We start from the raw sequence: 12973 nt of genomic DNA on the forward strand, positions 1-12973 counted from the left end.
CCCATCCACACAGACATAAAACCATGTAAAGCAACTTCTTTTGTGACGACATGTGTTACACATGGCAAAGGGCAGAGTCCACGAGGAGCTGTCCACCCAGCCTGCCCGTCTATTTCAGTTATATTCATGTGATTCAGTAATTTCTGTAGGCAAGATGACTGCTTCACTGGCAAAAAAGCAGTGAATAATTATAAAAAGAGATGTTTTCAAATGCAAAAACCGTCATTATCCAGGAATCTAAGGAGCAAAGTGCTTGGATGCACTCCTGGCCTTGCGGCTACCAAGAATGAGAAGATGGCAGGGACCATTTATTGCTCTGAGGATCTTCGTCCACACAGGAGTCCAAGAGACTCAATGCCCGGTACCTCAAACACCATCAGTTGGCCACTTGAAGCACTTCTTGATTTTGCTGGGGAGGATTTTTTTCTTTATCAGGTTGAGGGTGCTCCGGAGGCTTGCTTTTGGATGAAGAGGTCCCTATGCTGTCTGACGTTTTATCACTGGAGTGGGAACCCTGGTCCACTTCACATAAATAAACGTCAATGAGTCCTTTGGTGCTCCTGATATGTACTGTGATTGAGTCCTATCTGGGAGCTGGACCATCCAGTCTGATTTCTGCCGGCGCTTTAACTGCAATTACAATCTGTTCATGGAAGGCTTGGATGCTGTGAATGTCTTGATACGTCACATATGCTAGTCTTTCATTTTCTTTGTCATCTGTTAAACAGTTGCTAAGCACAGTCCTTAATTAACTAATCTAGGGCATCTTCCATTACTGATAAGTCAGACAGCTTCTGCAGCTTCTTCTGTTGGGGCACTGCTCCAAAATTGCTAAGATCAGATCCGATCCTATCCATCGAACATGGTTCTTAGACTTCTTTTCAACCAGGTCAATTCCATCTAAGACGTTGGTGATGTCATACACCGTTTGTTTTTGTACTCCCAGTTTTGTTGCAAACTTGTTTAAGAATGCTCCCAGGAGCAGATCTGACAAGATCCATAAATTTTCGAGTTAAATAAACCAGTGATACATCAAAACGAGGTCTGTTCACTTTTAGTGCTTTTCTCATGGACGCATATTGTACATTACCTTCTAAATTAATCCTTATTTTTGATGGCAGCAGGCCCTCCACGTTGATGGGGTTGCAGTAGCGGCGGCACATTGCCTCCGCCAGGTCCACAAGCAGGCTCAGTGGCTTCCACGCTGGCCGCTGCTGACTCATGCTGCCCAGCCGGTCGCTCCTCGCCTCGCACCCCCAAGAGCTCTCCCGCGTTCTCCCGCCCTGCTTGGGTGCTGCTCCCCGCAACACAACACGCGGGGCCCTGGGGGATAAGGGAGCGGTGGGGGGATGGATTGGGCGCAACCCCGGGAGGTGGGACGCAGGTGGGCTAAAGAGTGCCGTGACCTGTGCACCTCAGGATGCCAGGCCCGCCATCTTCCCACATCTGTACTCTGCATATAAGTTAAATAAGCAGAAATAGAATATCACTACTGTGAGTAACTAGAATCAACTGTTTCCCTCAAGAGTTTCCCTCAAGAGTGTAGGTAACCCAAGTTTCAGCTGTCTTTTAATATGAACTTCAAAAATATACAGGGAATTCCATGGCAGTCTGGTGGTTAGGACTCCATGGTCCCACTGCAGGAGTAGATACGTTCATTGGTGGCATATTTTAGATCCCACCTAAAAGTGATATCATACGCTATTTGTCTTTCTCTTCTTGACTTGACTTAGTATGATAATCTCTAGTTGCATCTGTGTTGCTGCAAAACTGGCATTTTTATTCCTTTTTTATTACTGAGTAGTATTCCATTGTGTATTTTATATATGTGTGTGTATACCACATCTTCTTTATTTAAGAAGTATAACTGTGAGCCAAGAGCAAGAACCTGGTTTTATTGAGTTAATGACTAATTATTTTCTAAAATGTATCTCTTCACTTTGGATAGTGAGGTATTTTCTGTTAAAAACTTGCAGAAAACTTTAGGAAGAAGGAAGACCCTGGAGGAGAAGGCACAGCTGGTGGTCCCAAGATAAAGGGGAAAACGTCCGCAGTATTTCCTGCCTGGAGTTTGTACTCCGGGAAGCATTGTTGTGAAAAGGCTTGTGGTAAAGGGCGGGATGATTTTCCAGCTACCTATCTCTGGTCTGGCCTGATATCTTGATTTGTTTAGGGCAACTCTAAATGGTCAGAAACAAAGAACCGTCTGACAAAATGCACAGCACTCTTCCTTTTGAATCCACACCCTGCCCAATTTAGTTTTGCCTGAAAGAGAAGTACTTCAAGTTCACACACCATTGATGAACCCTTCACCTGCCCTGAGAAGAAACACATTTTGTGCCTTTTAAATTCATCCTTTAAATTATAGCCTTGGGACTTTTCCAGGTTTTAGCACTGACAGACCTGTGTTCCTGGGAACCCCTTGGTCCTGGAGAAACCAATGCTGTTGGTCACTCCTGCTTCAATTGAAGGATGGTTAGGAGTAATTGTCCTGCCTGCTTCGCAGGGCTGTTTTAGGATGGTCTGGTCCATTTTTTTCCTTAGCTGGGCTTAGAAATGTTTTATCACATTTTTTACCACAAGCCTCAGCAGGTTCTTTAATCTTGTTCAGGAGAACAGACCTGCTGTATTTCCAGGGGTGTGCCCATCAGAAAAGCCACACTTAGCGTTTACTGGTTGGCAGCCAGTGGCGTTTGAACGCAACCCCTGAACAATATCCCAAGAGGAAGGGTAGGGTTCTGGTGATTCATACCTAAAACTTACAGCTGGATCCAAACCTCCTGTCTCCCACGCAACCTGTTTTTACTAACTCATTGTACTTTCAAACCCAAAGCGTACCATTGTTGAATCAAAGCTGGAAAAAAAAAAAAAGAGTTCAGTTGAATTCAATTCTGGAAAGAAAAAAATGGAAAACTAGGAAAGAAGGATATTTTCTGAACATCAGAAAGACTCTATTGTTCAAGGAACATCCTCTGTCATCTCTTAACAGGGAGGTATTGACAAGTTCCTGACACTGTGAGGAAAAAGATGAGAATGTCTACCAGCACTGTTGTGATTGAATATGGTTCTGGAAGCTTTGAGGCCATTAATAAGAGTTACACCTCTTGGAAAGGAGGAGGAAACAAATTCTTGTGGGAACCCTAACCCTAACCCACGGTGGCTGCATCCAGCTTTGGGTGGTGATGTGATTGGAGGAGGAAATTCTGGTCACAGCTCAGCACATGGATGGATGTTAGTGCATATATTTACTTGGCATGCATTGAGAGTGACACTAACAGATTATAGAAAGGATACTAAAGTCTCCCTCATTCCAAGGATACCCCTTGGCACCGCCATGCTAAGAACATCAACCAAAAGCGTCTTACTTAAACGGCCAGATAGGTACTTCCCTGGTGGTCCAGTGGTTAAGACTCTGCCTTCCAGTGCAGGGTGCACAGGCTCAAACCCTGTTTGGGGAACTGAGGTCCCACATGCCACGTGGTACAGACAAAGAGAAAAAAAAAGTAAATGGCTGGATAGAAAATAACTGCGAAAGTCACCTACTTTCCTGCACAAAGGCAATAACCAGATATAATGTGGGGGAATCCCATTCATAATAACAATAGGAGCCCCATACAATTCCAGGGCAAAACATTCGCCTTTAACCCAGTCACCTTAGTTATAGCAATCTAATAATTTCCTGAAAAAAAAAAAAAGCCCAATATGAGAACAGTGGCTTGGAACACAAGTGTTTCTTCCAGTGCAATATTAAAAAGGTAAAAAAAGGAACGAAGTATCTAAAATAAAGGGGAGTGATTAAATATGTGGAGATTATATATCAGGAAAGTATTATATACCTGAAAGTTGGAGTGTTATGCAATATTGTAAAGGCAGATGTTATAAATAACTTACATTTTCGTGAATCGTGGTCTGTTTAAATGGAGGTTCATCACCCTTGGTACTACTGATAGTTTGGGTGGATCATTCTTTGTTGTGGGAGGGAGGGGGAGCTGTGCGTTTTTGGATGTTTAGCAGCATCCCCATCCTCCTCTTACCAGATACTAATAGTACCTGTTTACCCCCTGTGGTGACAACAAAACATGTTTCTAGATACTGCCAACTGTCTGCTTTGGGCAGGGGGGCCGCCACATTGTCCCCAGTTGAGAATTAGTGGTCCACTTGGATGTGTCCATACAGTGACATACAACCCAGCTGTTAGAAGAATGCCACAGCTTGATAGGTCCTGATAAAGAAGAATCTCTGTGATAGTTGGAAAGCGGCAGAGGCAAAGTACAAAATTGTTATGGGATGATGTAGGACTTGTATAAAGAGCAAAGACTATACCTTTATTCTTTTTTACAAAGTGGTTTATTATTTATTGTGTGGAAGATGGATTATTTGAATGGATGGTGACTTCCACAGACTACACTGATGCGAAGAAAACAAAATCACAAAATTCACATAGCAATAATAGAAGATGCTTGTTAGAAAATGAACACACAACAACAGATACAAATGTACATTCACAAAGCTTTTTTGAAAATTTAGTGACTTTTATGTATTCCTAAGCTTCCCAGGTGGCTCAGAAGTAAAGAATCCTGCCAATGCAAGAGACCCAGTTTTGATCCTTGGGTCGGGAAGATCTCCTGGAGAAGGAAATGGCAACCCACTCCAGTATCCTTGCCTGGGAAATCCCATGGACAGAGGCGCCTGGTGGGCTGTAGTCCATGGGGTCGAAAAGAATTGGACACGACTGAGTGACGCAGCAGCAGCAGCAGCAGCAGCGTATCCTAAGATTGTACGGGTGTCGCCACTGACTCCAGCTGTTTCCATCCCCCCGCAGAAGACAGCCCTTACCCATTTGCAGTCAGTCCACATTACCACTTCCCAAACCTCTGGCAACCACACTGTGTTCCTATGAATTTGCCTATTCTAGACACTTCATATAAAAGGAATTATACAGTCCGTGGTCTTTTGTGACTGGCTTCTTTCACTCAGCATAATGTTTTCAAAGTTCATCTATTGTAGTCCATATCAGAACCTTATTCTTTTTAATGGCTGTCTAATAGTCCACTATATGGCTATATCATGTTTTGTTTATCCACTCATCTCTTGATGGACAACATATAAGTGGTTTCCACTTATACTTTGATTCTTGGGTATGCCTAGATTATCTCTGAAAGAATAACCAAGAAGCTGGTAATGTACCTTCCGGAGAAGATTACTGGTGGTGAGGGAGAGTGGGAAAGAATTAATTTTCATTCTAACCTTCTTTTTCTCTTTGTGCCATTAGAATTTTGAACCATGTGTATTGGTTATTTCAAATATTGATATTTTTGAAATTCCCTGTTCACTTGCTATATTTGAAGATTAAACAGTGCTCTTGTGGTTAGTGAAGGACCTGATGCTCACTTGCTCTCCGGGAACTCTTGTGGGTCTGCCCCTGCCACATAAAATCAACCTGGTTTATGTTCTATTTTGGTCAATCAGATAAGCTAATAATATATGCCAGAATGGAAGGGAGGGTATGATCTTAGGGCAGCTTTTTCTAGGAAATATTTGTGTACCATTAGAGGTGCCCATGAAATTTAGAATAGGGGTTCAAATTAAAAAACATAACTTTCTCCTCTACAGTATGTTCCCTGTCCAAAAGGAAATTAAAATTGTGTTTATGTGTACATGGAAGCACACAAATGAGTTTAGAAGTGGGGGCAGAGGACTCCCAGTTTGCAAGAAAGTGAGAAAATAATTAAGGAGGAACAAGAGTGGTCCAGGGCCTGAAGTTTCATGTTCAGGGGGAGAAGCTAGCATTTCTAACAGGTCTGGGAGGGCTTCAGGAAAAGTTTGGCCATTTAGTAAAACTGTAAAGGATAAGTTAGATGACTGCCTGGACAGTAGAGGAAAAAGTACAGGGTGTAGTATGGGGATAAACTAAAACCAGGGATTAGTTTAGGTAGAATTAAAAATTGGGTGTGTAGGGCAGGGCACGATCTACAGCTGTAGGTTGGGCCATCATTGGAGAAGGTCTTCAAAGGCAAACTGGATCTCTAGTTATGAACGAAAGGCCAATATTTATATCCTGAAGCTCCCGGGTTAATGCAGTCATTTTGAAATTAGAACCATCTTTAGTCTAAAAGTCTGGTTTTAGACTCTGCCAGTGGTTCTCAAACTAGGGGTGATTTTGCTTACCCAGAGTCTTGTGGCAATTTCTGGAGACCATGCTGGTCATACCAACTGAATGGTGCTACTGCCATCTAGTGGTAGAAGCTGGGAATGCCGCTGAATATCCTGCAGCGCCCCGTTTCCCAGCATAGGTCATAGGAGGGAAAGTGGCAGTTTAATGGAAATGATCTTCGAAAGTAGTCCAAATAAATTCCCAACAAATTTCCCCATCTGCTCCACTTGTACCCAATTACAGTTATAGACAGAAACCATTCATGTCTGAAAGACTACATTCCTAGAGTTCGTAAGTAGACAAATTCAAGGGGATATAATAAAGACTATAGTCTTTTAACATTCTTTTATGTTACCAAATATAAAATAATGCTTCTTCATTGAGACTAAAAATAAGTCTAGAGTAAATTAGCATAGACCATTATAGGACAAAAAGCTTTTTCCAAATGTTCAACACTAGAGCAAAGAAAGATTCTTTGAAGTTATCCATCAGTAGATTCCAAATGAAATGCCTGACCACACAAGATTAAACGCATAGGAAATTTGTCATGCAGTAATATTAGCTACATGTTTTATGAGAAGCTTCACGTGCTTTCTCTACATTACCTCTAAACCTCCCAGCAACCCTGAAAGCAGGAATTGTTAGCTCCCCATTTTACGGATGAGGAAACAGAGGCCAAAGAAATGGTGACTTGTCAAACACACACATAGTCCATACAAGGCAGGCAGGCTCATCTAATCCAGGCCCACACCTGTCCCCTCTTCCATGCTGCTACTTCTGGAACAAAGTTTCCATTCTGTACCTCTGATAGTATTTCTGTACAGTGACACATTAATACCATTAGAAGTAAGATTGCGCGGGTGACGCAGATCCTCAGACTGTGACTGCCTCATACTACCTCTGTTACTTAGTGTGGGACCCAGTGCTCTCATGGTTCAGGGACCTGATTTTCCTGCCTGTAAGTGCAAAGTAATACTGTCACTTCTCTGAACTTCGGGTATAATGAGGAAGTAGATTGGGTTGGTTGACTGTCTGAATACTTGGCCAGTCATTTAACTTCTTGTAGCAACAAGGAGCAGAGAAGGCAATGGCACCCCACTCCAGTACTCTTGCCTGGAAAATCCCATGGATGGAGGAGCCTGGTAGGCTGCAGTCCATGGGGCCGCGAAGAGTCGGACACAACTGAGTGACTTCACTTTCACTTTTCACTTTCATGCATTGGAGAAGGAAATGGCAACCCACTCCAGTGTTCTTGCCTGGAGGATCCCAGGGACGGGGAGCCTGGTGGGCTGCCGTCTATGAGGTCGCACGGAGTCGGACACGACTGAAACGACTTAGCAGCAGCAAGGAGGTGTTCATGATCTAGGAGTAATGTGATAGTTCACAAAATGGTGCTTTATTTGTTTGTGACCTTTTACTACAACCTAAAGATTCTTTTCCTCATCCTGTACACTGTTTTGTCCCAGCCACACCAGCTTTTCACCAATATTTCAGACTTTTAAAAATTTTTATTATTTTTAATTGAAGGATAATCGCTTTACAGTATAGTGTTGGTTTCTACCAAACATCAATGTGACCACTATTTCAGTCTTTTAAGGACTAGCTGGGGGTGGGGGCTGCCTCCATGAATTACTCCCCTGTTCCTCTAGATTCTTCATCATCAAAATTGATCTTTATTCTCTCTTTCCAGTGGGGCTAATTGTACTTCTGTTTAGCATTTGTTCCTCTAAGCTGCCTATTTTGGTAGTGTTTCCCCTGCTGGAACTGCCAGTTGTTCCCTGAAAGTAGGGAAGGGATAATCATTGCGTTCCTTCTGGGTGCTTGCTAACTTCCCATTAATGAGTTTGTGATGACATTTTCTCTTCGGCAGGCTGCAATGAAATAAAAAGATTTTAAAATATTTCAAAATTAAAAATTTAAAAAGACAAAAAAAAGACAAAGTCCCTCTATCAGACCCCCTTATTATAAAGTGTTTTATTGCTTCTTGAAGGCCAAAATCGTGAGAACTGTGTCTCAGTAGCATCAAGTGCAATGAACACATTCACAGGGAGTTTCAGAAATTAAATCCTTACAATGAATTGAATCCGGAATAATAAGAAATCACCCATCAAAAAGTGTCAGCTGCTTAATTAAATATTTTTTTTAATTTTATTTTATTTTTAAACTTTACAATATTGTATTAGTTTTGCCAAATATCGAAATGAATCCACCACAGGTATACCTGTGTTCCCCATCCTGAACCCTCAACCCTCCTCCCTCCTCCCGCCCCATACCCTCCCTCTGGGTCGTCCCAGTGCACCAGCCCCAAGCATCCAGTATTGTGCATCGAACCTGGACTGGCGACTCGTTTCATACATGATATTATACATGTTTCAATGCCATTCTCCCAAATCTCCCCACCCTCTCCCTCTCCCACAGAGTCCATAAGACTGTTCTATACATCAGTGTCTCTTTTGCTGTCTCGTACACAGGGTTATTGTTACCATCTTTCTAAATTCCATATATATGCGTTATTATACTGTATTGGTGTTTTTCTTTCTGGCTTACTTCACTCTGTATAATAGGTTCCAGTTTCATCCATCTCATTAGAACTGATTCAAATGTATTCTTTTTAATGGCTGAGTAATACTCCATTGTGTATATGTACCACAGCTTTCTTATCCATTCATCTGCTGATGGACATCTAGGTTGCTTCCATGTCCTGGCTATTATAAACAGTGCTGCGATGAACATTGGGGTACACGTGTCTCTTTCCCATCTGGTTTCCTCAGTGTGTATGCCCAGCAGTGGATTGCTGGATCATAAGGCAGTTCTATTTCCAGTTTTTTAAGGATTAATTAAATATTATAATGAAATTTTAACAAAATATTAAAACAAGAGGGAAATTGACAGGATTCCTTTAAATCTGTCTCTGTAAGAGCCTTGTGCACCCAGGCCTGCCTAGGACCACGTGTGTGGAGGAGTGTTTCCAGGTCCTTCTTTCTTCTGCATCGGCCTTAACAACTTTTAACTAGAGGCTGCTGGGCAGAAAAACTCCCTTCTACCCCACAACACAGCCCCTATCTTAATGACTAGAGGGCGCCTGCTATGTGGACATGTGATCTTTGAGCAGAGATAATGTGCTCAGGCTAGAAGACAGTCTTAGTTACCAGTGGATCTTTTCACCACACATCTCTGGTTTGGTGAGAACTGATTTTAGAAAAACAGCACACATCACAAAGACCAGCAGAGGGCACTGTTGAGCAACAATGCTTTGAATGACCCACTTTACCGGCTGGGTGCAGGCACCATGCTTTTATATGTGGGAAACTGGGGTCATCCTAGAAGCTGGCACACCGTTCCCGTGAGCCCCTTTCAGTATAACATGGGAGATGACACAGTGGATGTGAATGCCTTGACTACAGTTTTACAGAGCGGAGGTGACATCAATTAAGAGGTTGGCAAGATGATGGCGTGGGGAGCCTAGGGTACTTTGTCTGAAGAGATTCCCCCAGAGGGTTGAGTGGGGTTTGAAGAGGAAAGGTGTTTCTGAATCTGGGCTCCTCGAAGCAGCTGGAAGATTCTCAAAGAGTTTGCAGTTCAACCTGAGTAGATTTGGGAATGTGATCATCATAGAACCTCGACGTGCATGTCTGAAATTTTATTCAGAGTGAAAGAAAAATTAGTGGATTTGGGAGACTTACAAATGGGAGAAACAGAAAAATAGAAAAGGAAGATTGCTCTCAAGTCAGTTGTGGGAGCACTGGCTGCCCTTCCAGCTCCCGTCAGCTCTCCTCCAAGGCAGGCACGATGCTTTCAACACCTCCGTTAGTGCCGAGATGACGCCAGCATTTGTGGCACACCGTGGGAGAGAGAAATGGTTTTATTCTCAGAGACAGAAAATGTTAAATCCTTGCTCTGCTACTATTAATTGTGTAACCTTAATCACATTAAGACACAGTTTTTTCATCAGTAACATGTAGGTAATATATTTGCAGGATCATATGCTTTGTGAATGCCAAAATACAAATTCAAGATGCTGCCCCTCCTTCCTTCCACAAATCTTCAGTGTCAGCTATATGTTCTAACCTTCAGGAAGTATTATTTTCTTAGGGAAGACAGACAATGAATGAATAACCAAATTATTATATGTTAATTATATAGTGCCCTTCATGGAAAAGCTAGGAAGAAGAAATGATCAGAATAGAAGGATTGAGACTAGATTGACCAGTTAGATTGGCTGGTTGGGGGGTGGCCTCTCTTAGGGAGTGACATTTAAATGGAGGCCTGAACGAAGTGAGGACACAAACCATGAGAATATTGAGGGAAATACATTCCTGAGGTCAAGAGAGGACTCAACAAACGGGATCTTGGCTCGAGGAAATGTGGCAAACGTGTTGATTCTAGAACTTACTGAACACTTGTGTGTTTTGCACACATCACCTGGGTTAGTCCTCACCACACTTGGTGAGCTCATGGCCTAGGTCTCTGTTTTAAACGAAGAAACCGAGCCTCGGAGCAGTTAAGGATTTCACCCCACATCTCACACCTGGTGAATAACTAACAAAGCCCAGACTCCACCCAGGGTCTCAGTACCTGAGCGGTTCTTGAGGCAGGGCCGTGCCAGCGGGGGCAGTGTTGGCAGGATCCCAGAAGCACTGGCGCCTCTGGGCTTGTAACAGGGAATTTCAAGGCAGGACCCAGCAGAGCTTTTAAACGTTTGGGTTTGCCACTTGGCTGAATACCTAAAGAGTGTCGCTCATCTGTTCCTCTTTTGTGCAATGACCTTTTGGCACTTGAGAAGGTATTTTTGTGAGGTTGGGACTGGATGAGCCAACTAAGGGGTGGCGTGCGATTTCCAGGTTTCCCAGTGATTGCTCAAGAAATTAAAACATTTTTGTAAAATAACTCAGGTCCTGAATTGTATGGATTCAAACATTCTATTTCTGTCCTTGAAAATCAGTTGGCCGCCTCAGTTACGCAAGATGTTCCTTGCTGGCCTCTCTCATCAGCCATGACCTTAACCCATGTTTTTGTTTTGTTTTTCTCTTTTTCCTACTCAGCTACCAGTAGGGAATATAAAAGCACCATTTTAGGGCAAATGGAAATTAAAACAGAGTTTAATCTAGAATATAAACTTTTTCTTTTAAAGAATACATTTTGTATCTGTAGCAGTGAATGAAGTCATGATACTCTCCTTCCTAAATACCATCCACAAAGACACAGAAAACTATTTGGTGCTGTAATTCTTCAGAATTAATTTATAACTCCTTGAGGTACACCTTCTCTAAGCTTCATACTGCAGGTGACACTTTTCTTTCCTTACTGTTGTGGGTTTTTTGTCTTTCTGTTTGCAAATACAAACACAAACAAGTAAGAACTGACAAGGAAGCATAAATATTTAGTAAAAACCCATAGAAAGTTTAGGATCAGAAGGAGGAAAGGACGCAGCAGGACCAGGATGCACCTCAAGTCCTTTAAGAAAACACCTGTTTCAAATTACAGATTTCTTTCTTAATTAGACATTCACAATTCTTGAGTTTAAACATAACACTCCCAATTCCGTCAACCACCCACGGCAATTCTCCAGGTGTTCACGATTATGTAATGTCCTAAAAAATCATCTGGATTGTGTCAATTCTCAAAGTACTGCCTGAGCTTTTTTTAAAATCCGCCATGGACGTTATTTTATCATCTAGTGTAGCAATTACAGCACTTAGCAAAAGTAAATAAATAAAAAATAGTAAAGTTTCCTCGGTTTCTGATTTTTCTTTCCCCAAAGGCTAAAAGTGTGTTTTTTCCTTTAAGTAGTGAAAGGTAGGCATTATGGACTCAGTAAAGTGTCATTGCCTAGACTTCTCTAATTTTATGGTATTTAGGATAGGTGAAATGCTGTTTACTTTGGTATTACCAGAGAAAAGAAGACACATTTCCCTAGTGGCTCAATTGGTAAAGAATCCGCCTGCAATGCGGGAGACCTCAGTTTGATCCCTGGGTTGGGAAGATCCCCTGGAGAAGAGAAAGGCTACCCACTCCAGTATTTTGACCTGGAGAATTCCCTGGACTGTATAGTCTCTGGGGTCACAAAGAGTCAGACATGACTGACTTTCACACTCACACCACAAAAGTAAAGAAAATGGGGAGATAATGGTTTTTTCATTGTTTTAGAAACAGTGTTGGAATTGCTCTCTAAAATAAAATTTGGAAAACAAACAAAAAAAACTCTTTAGATATCCATGTAAATTTTCATCTTTAAATGAGTCATGCTTCCCACAATTTACTTTTGAAAGTTGCCTGACATATTTTTAGATGCTTAACAACTTCAAAGCCCCTAGATTTGGATAATTAAAAAATCTTGCAGGACGGAAAGAACATGATTTGAAGAGACTCCTTTGAGAATCCAAAGGGGAGCTTCAGTACAAGTGGAATGAAAATTGCCTTTATTATGCAGTTATTTTAATTAAAAATGCATGCATATCAGGAAAAGGAAAGCAATTCTAGACACCACACCATGTAGTTGGGCTGGTTGTTTGAAATTTGGAAGCTTTTTATTTGTCCTCTGAAATTTTTAAGCTTGTATGGAGTCCTAAGTGTCTAAGTCTTATTTTGATACGAGTACCCTCTATAATAATTCCAGATCTTTTCCACCTAGTAACATATTAAAGTCAGAGCTACCTGTGTTGTCCTCACAGCTAATAGGGAGTTTTTCTTCTGATTCTTAGTGTTTTGCTTTGTGTCTCATGCCTTCCTGTCCAGCCCCAGGTCATCTACACAGGGAACCAGTATTCAACAGCATCTATGTAGAATAAAGCATATCATTACTGCCATTCACTGATTAGT

General features: G+C 41.9%; 1 protein-coding gene and 1 pseudogene across 4 annotated transcripts in view; one reads left to right on the forward strand and one right to left on the reverse strand.

Moving 5' to 3' along the window:
* PIR (pirin) overlaps positions 1-12973 on the forward strand; it is a 98110-nt gene that overhangs the window by 16567 nt on the left and 68570 nt on the right.
* Positions 377-1257, reverse strand: LOC781781 (transcription factor E2F6-like; annotated as a pseudogene).

This window comes from Bos taurus, chromosome X (assembly GCF_002263795.3).
Source record: "Bos taurus isolate L1 Dominette 01449 registration number 42190680 breed Hereford chromosome X, ARS-UCD2.0, whole genome shotgun sequence".
Taxonomy (NCBI): domain Eukaryota; kingdom Metazoa; phylum Chordata; class Mammalia; order Artiodactyla; family Bovidae; genus Bos; species Bos taurus.